This window comes from Papaver somniferum, chromosome 11 (genome assembly GCF_003573695.1).
Source record: "Papaver somniferum cultivar HN1 chromosome 11, ASM357369v1, whole genome shotgun sequence".
Classification (NCBI taxonomy): Eukaryota; Viridiplantae; Streptophyta; class Magnoliopsida; order Ranunculales; family Papaveraceae; genus Papaver; species Papaver somniferum.
The window spans coordinates 109159697-109168781 of record NC_039368.1 but is presented as its reverse complement, the minus strand read 5'-3'; positions in this window follow the sequence as shown (position 1 = coordinate 109168781).

The window sequence follows — 9085 nt, the reverse complement described above, 5'->3', positions numbered from 1 at the left end:
CCTGTGGACTTCCCCTTATTTGCTCACTCACTACTTTAGATCCTGTATACTTGCAGGTTTAGGTTAAAACATAGTTTTAGAACTTATTCCTTGAGCTACCAGGCTACATGTTCTTCATATAATATAGCCAAACTTTTTTAACCCATCCTAACAAATATCTCCTCCTCCTCAAAATAATTCTTCTTTTAAACAATAATCATCTTATTAACCAGCCTACTTAACTCACAAATCATTACAATTACTTAATTAGAAAGGGTGATTTAGTATTAAGATAAATATATAGATAAGGGGTGTTTTATTTTATTTCAAATGACCCATTAAAAAAAATCCCCCCCCCCCCCCAAAATGGAGTGGTTCCCAAAAAATGGTTCTTTAATTTAGGGGTGTACTTCGGGCTCACAGGCCGGGCCTGACAGGCTTATAGTCCTTACTACTCATTGACTTTTACATGCCGAGCCAGACAGTAGCAAAAATCTAATCCCCATGACATGTCTATCTCCGTGAAATAATACATGCCAGGTTGGGTCGGGCAGGCTTCAGACCCAAAAAATAATTCAAATTTTTTAAAGTATATAGTTTAGGAGTCGTGATGTGACGAGGTCACTCTCGTGGGAGTTTCCATGAGGGTGCACCCCTTACATCAAATATCTTTACACATCTTGAGACTATAATTATAAAAAAATATATATACATTTATTTCTGTTATTTTTATTGTCTTCTAAATCCTTACATTCAATTTTATTAGAGCTTCTCCAATTGTCATCGTGTGTTTCCTATGTGGCAACACAAATAAGTCATCCTCAATCTAATTTTCCTTAAAATTAGGGAGAGAAAAAAATCCATCTCCAACAGTATTGCATGTAATCTCTTATTTTAATTAACATAAATTTTACTAAAGATAAAAATGGTTAGTTAATATATTAAAGTCAATTCAATTAAGTAAAAAATGACGAGGACGGTAGACAATGTCAAGTGGAATGTCTAAAGCTAGACATTCACCTTGACAATGTCCACCCAAAATCATTTATAGGGGCTCCAAGATTTTGGTTTTGAGGGCTCACACAAAGACCAAAAAAAGGGTCGTGAAATAGTAAATTCCAAACCCCTTATCCCAATGATTAATTAATGTTAATGATTAGGTTAACTAAATTAAGTTAGATAAGCGATAAGATTAGTAATAAGATTAGACCAATCATTTGATTTAAAATTTATCTTTGAAATCAAAATCACAGGATTTTTTTCTTTTCTTTTAAAACTAAAGTTACGGTCAGGTTTTCCAATACAAAACCAGGATAATTTAAGATTGGAAAACCCAACAGTATACAAAAGTTAGTTAAACACTTATGGTTGGGAGTTCATATCTTCCCAACCGTATACAAAACCAGGGAAACTTACGGTTGGGTTTTCCCACCATATACAAAAGTTAGTAAAGCTTTTATGGTTGGCAGTTCATATTTTCCCAATCGTAAAAAATTTATACGGTGAGAAAATCAATCTTTTCCCATCGTAATCAATCCTACGGTTGGGAAACCTGATATTTTCCAACCGTATCCAGTTCTGAAATTGATTTTTCAATCTCTAATTTGATCAAATCTAACATATTTATCGGATCAAAAGCATTAAAAGAGAATTAGGTTGTCGATTCTTACCTAATTAAAATTATTACCTGACTAAGAATCGACTATTAATCGTCGTTGAAGTAAAACAAAAAAATTGCGATGGAGGAGGAGAAGAAGAACATACGGGTGGGTTTAGGTTTGTTTTTTTTTCTATCGGATTTAGTTTAGGTTTTGGTTTTGATTTAATTAGATTTAGGTTTGGTTATTATCTAAGTTTTCAAAGGATATTTTTGTATTTTTTGATAACAAAATAGGTCCCCGACATCCAAATTTAGGACATTTAAATCCATATGAGCCCTCGAGACCAAATCCTTGGAACCCCTACAATAGGTTTTTTGGTTTAACACATCAGGGTTGGAGAATGATTTTAGAAAAAATGGATGTGTATCCTAAGTGAATTTTGACATTTATCTCCACACACATGTTATTAGAGAAGCTTTTAGCACCCTAATCTCTCCAAAAGAATAAGGTATATATTTTTGTTATTTCTTCTTTCCCAATACCTAGACGTCTTTAATTTCCTTCTGAAATAAGGTAGAATATGATTTGATGAAACTTGGGTCGTGAAGGTAGGAATCACTAAGAGAAACTACAATGGTGCGATCAAACCCAAAGATCAAAGAGTAAAAAAAAAACGACTAAATTTGGGTTTAGTCTGTTGTGTGACGCAGTGGTATAAGACTAAATTTGGTGGAGCGGAGGTATAAAATCCACCCGATGAAACGAGATCGAATAAAAAAAAAATTATGGGGCGGAGGCAAACAATCCCGCCCCACTCAAAAGCATTTTTTATGGGGTGGAGGTATAAAGTCCGCCCCACTCAAAACTTATTAAAAAAAATGGGGTGTAACTAATATTTGCGCCTGATGTCGGGCATAGTCTTAAATTACGCCCGAGGAAAACCAAACTATCGACCAAATATAATCTGGTATTTGATCGATGATCTGGTATTTGATCGATAATCCTTTCCGTAGCGTCTGTGTTTTCGACCAAATTTTTGGTTATAATCGATGACTGTGGTTGCTCTAATGCGTTAAATTGGAGTCAGTTACAATTTCTTTTGTTTTCTTCATATAAAGATGATCTATTCCGGACTTGTTTGTTTTATTTTCTTTAACTCTTTGTCGAGATATGTACTCATAGTCATAGCATATGAACATCAAGTTGAAAGTGGGGAAATCTCCTACCGGAACATATTTCTTCCCAAATAATCGTGCCCAAAACCTATGTCTAACAATATATTCTTAAGTAATTAAATTTTTTTTAAGCATGCAACTAAGAAAAAACAAACTAAATTATTATTACACGTGCGAATGTGATTTTCGTAGAGTCGCTTAAAAGAATTTGATTAAGAAAAGACGGATTCGTCTGTTCACAAATTGATGTTGATAGGTTTCCCGTTTGGCTGCCGTTGGCTGCAAAGTTTGCTAGTCCATCTGCCGCTTGATTTTCTTCTCTATAATTATGTTGAATAACACAACATGAGATTTGACTCATCCGATGTATGATTTCTTCAATCATTTCAGAGATGTACCGTAGAGCTTACTTTGGAGTTTTAATGAAGTGCACGAGATTTTTCGAGTCCGTCTCGAATATGACTTTAGTCCAATTTCTTTCATTTGCTGCTCTGGTTGCTATCATTGTGACCCATGTTTCCGCCGTTAGCGTTGTGATTATACCTATAGGTTGTGCAAGAGTCAATACCGTGTGCGCGCTCGAGTTCCTGCATACGAATCCTGCTCCCGCTATTCCTGGGTTGCCTCTAGATGCACCATCAGTATTTATTTTAATCCAGTCTGGTATTGGGATACTCCAACCCACTTGAATGGTTGTAAAAGATTTGGTTATGTTTGTTGTCGATCTATAAGGAAGCTCCCCAGGTAGAACTAGAGGGGAGGTCAATTTTGCCCATTCAAATTCATGTTGTTGTCCGAAAGATCTTGCCAGGATGTCTTCATGGGTGGAGTTCGTATGATTGAAAACGAGCTCATTTCTGGTTGTCCATATAGACCACACGAGGAAACAACATGATGTGATACAAGAGGTATTACCTCGAGTTTGCAGTAATTGAGAAATAGTTGTTTGATGGTTTAAGATAATTGCATGGTAGTTACTTTGGGATTGATTTGTTGATATGCGGTTGGAGATGGTGGTCCAAGTGGACATAGCCACTAGACAATGAATCAGCATGTGATTTGCTGTTTCAGGCTCGGAGTTGCAACGGGGGCAGAGATTGGTAGTGGAGAGATTGATGTGATGGAGCAGATATAAGGTTGGCAAACCTTCATTTATAGCTTTCCACAAGAAAATTTATATTTTTGGAGGACATGGTAAGGTCCATAAGAATTTTGTGTTTGGGAGGGGTTGAGGGTGAGGGTGCGGGAGAGAGATGTTTTCTTGTTGGATTAAACAGTTGTACCCCGGATGCTGTGGTGTATTTACCATATTTAGAGTGAGGCCAAATAATTTTGTCTGAGTTGTTGTTGAGGGGAAGGTGGATATTTAGAATATGTTGGGTGGTAATGGTGGGTAGGATGCTTAGACGATCGTGATTTCAGTTAAGAGAGACAGGGTCGATTAAGTCTGCGACATATTGGATAGGGTCGCATTGGATTGGATCAAGGTTTTGAAAATGGGGTATCCAATTAGCTTGAATAGGGGTATCTAAACCATTTCATGTTTGGTGAAATATATGATTTTTGACCGTAGGTATGAGAGATGCCATTTGTTTCCATTGTGGACTGGCAGTATTGGGTATAGAAATCATACCTTGCAAAATAGGCTGATGGTGGAGGTATTTCTCGTTGAAGAGGCTTGATCAAATGTAATGTGGCTGGTCTTGAATGTTCCAAAAAAAATTCATGAACAAAGCTTTATTGTGATAACTACTCTTCCTGATACCTAGCCCTCCCTCCGCTACTGGCTTGTTTAACTTGTTCCATATTGACCGTAAAAAATCCGCCATAATATGCACCGAGTGAGACATAAAAATGGCCCCCCTATAAATCCCTGAATGGTGGGTCCTAGGAACATATTCCACTCGGTACATCTCACGGTGTAAAAACACGGTGAGTATAAAATTGCTCATTAAATGATTTTGGTTTGTTGATCACTTTGGATGCGGAAAAGCAAAACCATCACATAGATGTTTAACTTTTAAAGATTAAAAACACATCATATATCATTGTTATAGTTTTTCCCTATAATTAATCTCTCTAAAGCCCTCATCACCTACCAAGTATTTGATATTTTCAATATTTTTTGTCGTTTCGAAGGGGGATCCAGGGGGCGGAAGCTCCATAGCAGAGTGTGAGAAAATGTTTAGTACAAATTCTGGTTTTGAAATTCAAAATTTAATTCGGTTTCCGAAATTTTCTATAGTCGTGTCTCTTCCCATTAATGGATGAAGACTTTTGATAGCGCCTGTTGAAGATGAAAAGACATCTACAAAAGGCATGAAACCCTTTATAAATAACGAAAGATTCTTCCCATTGTAATCATCAAAATCTTTTTTTCTCTAAGCATCTTCAGAATCAATTACAATGTGTTCTTGGTTGGGTCAAGGGAGTACAACCTTTGAATCCAATTACGTTGTCAGGGCTTCATTGTATCCTAAAAGCAATATTTCGCAGATCGATTATACCGGCCAATTATTTGGGAAAAGTCGAAATAATTGTTAAAAAGAATCGCAAGGCCTTGAAACTCCAGTGATACAATATTCTTTTATGTTCTCTGAATTCATCCTCTGAGTACCTATTTTCCAACTCCAAGCTCATCAAGTCTTCTTCCATTGTCTCAAGTTAAATCAAAATGAAAACCCACACATTTTCCTAGGTTTTTAATCAGCTAGAACTGTAAAAATGATTTTTCTTCTTCGACACAAATAATATTAGTTCCCTGATAATTTGGAGTAATTATAGAGTAAATTTGAATGTTATAGGGATATAACAGAAAATAAAAATAATAAAAATAATTTAATATTCTAAATTTAATCTAGAGATGTGTACATATCATACCCAAGGGTTAAGAAGTGCACTTTTATAGTAGCTATCACGAGGGTGACCCTGTCATGGTAGGACTCTATAGTGTAGGTTGTTTATTGGCTCGATGAATCGTGATATATTTGTAGATCGTTCAAATGATAGTCCAAGCAATTCATATTCATTACTGTCAGATATAATTCAAAAATTTATCCAACCATAATAAATTTTCCAAACTTGAAATTTAAGTTCTAGTGGAATCCATCACACTACTAGAAAACTTTATTCCAAGCTACCGGGTCAGGCAAGCCAGGTGACTAAACAGTCCATTGGGAAGACAAACAGGCTGGACTCCAATATTTGAAAAAAAAAATACCAGGTACGTTCACTTATAATTATCGGGAAGGATGGGAAAGACCATGACATGCTTTCGGGTGCCCATGGGCTCCTTCGAACCCGGGCGGTACATCGCAGGCCATAAGCTTCCGGTAAATGGGTACACCCCTACTTTAATTAATAAAGAGTAAGTTTTTTACCGACTCTGGTGCTACCACATCGCTAATAGTGATTCCAAAACGTAATGATTTGATATCGGTATCAACACTTTTTATGCTCTTTGTAGGGTTCTCCCTACCTACTTGAATCCTAAGTAAGAGATGATAACAAGATCCATGGGGATAGCTACATAAAAAATCCAAGAAAGATATGCTCTTAGATAATCTATCTAATCATAATGTTGGTATTTATACTTAGGTTACGATTTCTGGGTACAACTCTCAAGACATGATAATCGTACAGATTACTGGTACATTATTCACCATTTGTTAAGAGATACTTATGATAGACAAACCAATGCGGCCAATGATCCATATACCTTGAGTATGGTTCTTGTTTTCCTAAGTGAATTTGTGTTGAAGTTATCAAATATACAAGTTTGTAGAAGCATGCTTTTGGATTTTGCTGCAAAGAAGAAATTTCAAGCTCAAGCTTGTCCGGATTAAAATCTCGAAATATGATTCAAGCAATAGATGTCCATAGATCCTTAACAATCTTGGTTAAGAACGATCTATTATTCATGAAATGTTTTTAATTCAAGTTGATCATTTGAAAATTTCTCAATCAATGATATTTATTATCTATGGACATTGAGAAAGTTTTAAATTGTTTAAAGAGAGTATTCAGAACATTTTGAATTCGGGAAACGTGATAGATACACTTACCTTATTGATGTGAGTTCGAGAATTGGGGGGGGGGGGGGGGAGATAAACATACCTAGTACCGTACCTTTGGGATCTGAGTTTGCGAACCGGTTAGGGTACCCATACTCAGTATGCGTAACATTGGGTCTGACTTCACGAACTGGATAGGGTACACGTACCTAGTACCCACCCAGTTCATATTTAAGCAGAAGCACACAATTGTTTACAACTATGTTCAGCTTTGTTACAACTATCATAAACAATTCTAAGAAAACTTTTTTACAAAATTTCTTGAGATAAAGTCTTGAGCGTTATTGAACTCAATTATTACTTGCTTGTTCACGACCTTCTTATTCCATATGTGAGCATATTATGCACGGTCCTTAATGACTTATAAATATATGTATCTTCTTCTTTGTCAAATAAATTTTTCTATACGCTTTTGGTTGAAAATTCTTGGTGTAGTTCCTTGCGGAAAAGGTTAATTCATCCTTCTAAGAGTAAATCGAATCTTGTTGACAAAGGTTTGTATCTTAGCTAAGATGATCGCAATACTTGATCTTCATGATTACATATTCTATGTTGTCTGATTACCATGAGATAGTTCTACATAGTTTAGTATAAAAGGTTGATTTTGTTGTTCTCTTGGGAATAATATAAAATGAGGGAGAATTCAATTTGAACTTGTGCTTAATTGTCATACATTTTTGGGGATTGCGGATATGGAATTGTAGGAGATGCTTGTATCTATATATCTCCTTGATGAAGACGTCGAGTTTACTTGGTGAAATTTTCTAAATATAATTTGGTATGTGTTCTCTAGTCTTTATAATTTTTTTGTTAGATTCATTACGTCTTTGTTTTCTGCCTTGCAAATTTTGTTGATAAAAAGGGGGATAAGTATTAAGTATTATACCATAACATATGGCTTTTTGGAGCACTATGAATGGAAATGACTAAATACAACCTCTTCTTTAACTAAATACAATCTTTACTAAAAAACCAATGTTATTATAACAACCACTAATACAGGTAATTAAAACCCATTTAGTATACAATCACCTCATTATTTTCTTTTGATCGATCTTCTCTTTTATCTTTTTTTCCCCACCAAGCTTCAGGAAATTGAACTACTGTAATCTTTCCATCTACTTCAAATCAAATTATTTTTTCCAACTTAATTGATATTGTAATTTTTTTCTTCAAGTTTAACTTGAAATATAAAAGTAAAATCTTAAACCTCAAACCCTAATTTTTGCATAGTTTTTTGTTCATGATTTGCATTAAAAGGAAAACACAGTTGTTCATGATTTGGGATTTGGGCAATCATTATAGTACAAACTAGTTGTCTAAGTAAATATATTCATCTCGATTTATGTAACGTTAAATAAATCTAGTTTTTAATCATTTAAAAATCTAAATTAATAATCCCAACCGATCAGGAGATAATTTAATTATGTGTAACATTTATATGATTTCAAGGTATCGATGATAATTATGGTTGAGTAAAAAAATGCATGATTATCATCATGATCAGTTTAGGAGATGACCTGATCAGTAACCATAAACAGAATAATGGAAGAAAAAGAAAGTAGGGTTTTGTTACTTAAATCACATATGGTTATAAAATAAATAATTTTTAAGCAAAAGGCTGTATTTAACCCAAATTAGGTGTTAGAGCATTGCTCGGTCGAACTCGCAAGAGTTTATATCTCAATCTTGTTTATCAAGTTTAGTTGATCAAAACTATAGTCTTGATTTCTAGTTTACCAATAGGTGTTTCAGAATAGTATAGATAATGTTGTTGATCTTTAGACTTCACGGCGCTTACATCTGAAGACGAATATCTACTGAAGAACTCGGAGGAACTTCATCAACAAAAGGTATGTGGAGACTAAAACTTATCTATCACTCAGAAGTCTATTCTATTCTTACATATCTCCTATTGAGACAAGTCGTATATGATATAGTCTTTCATATCATACACATTTGATATTTCGAGCTGAGTTTACATCATATATATATTTCTCTAAATATGTGTTGGTATCTTTCTGTCTAGCCACATTCATCATCCTTCTTGACTTTATGTCAAAAGATGATCATGTGAAAACTTCCTTGAAACATCTTATATGAATTTGTGTGAGACACTCATTTGATGTCGACTTGGAAAGTTTCGTATTGATCATTCGATTACTTGGAAATTTCTTATTAGCTAATGGTTTGTGTAAGACAGCAATTGTCATCTTCTAAGGATGTTTCAATGATTGAAATGGGGGTTTAGAAATAA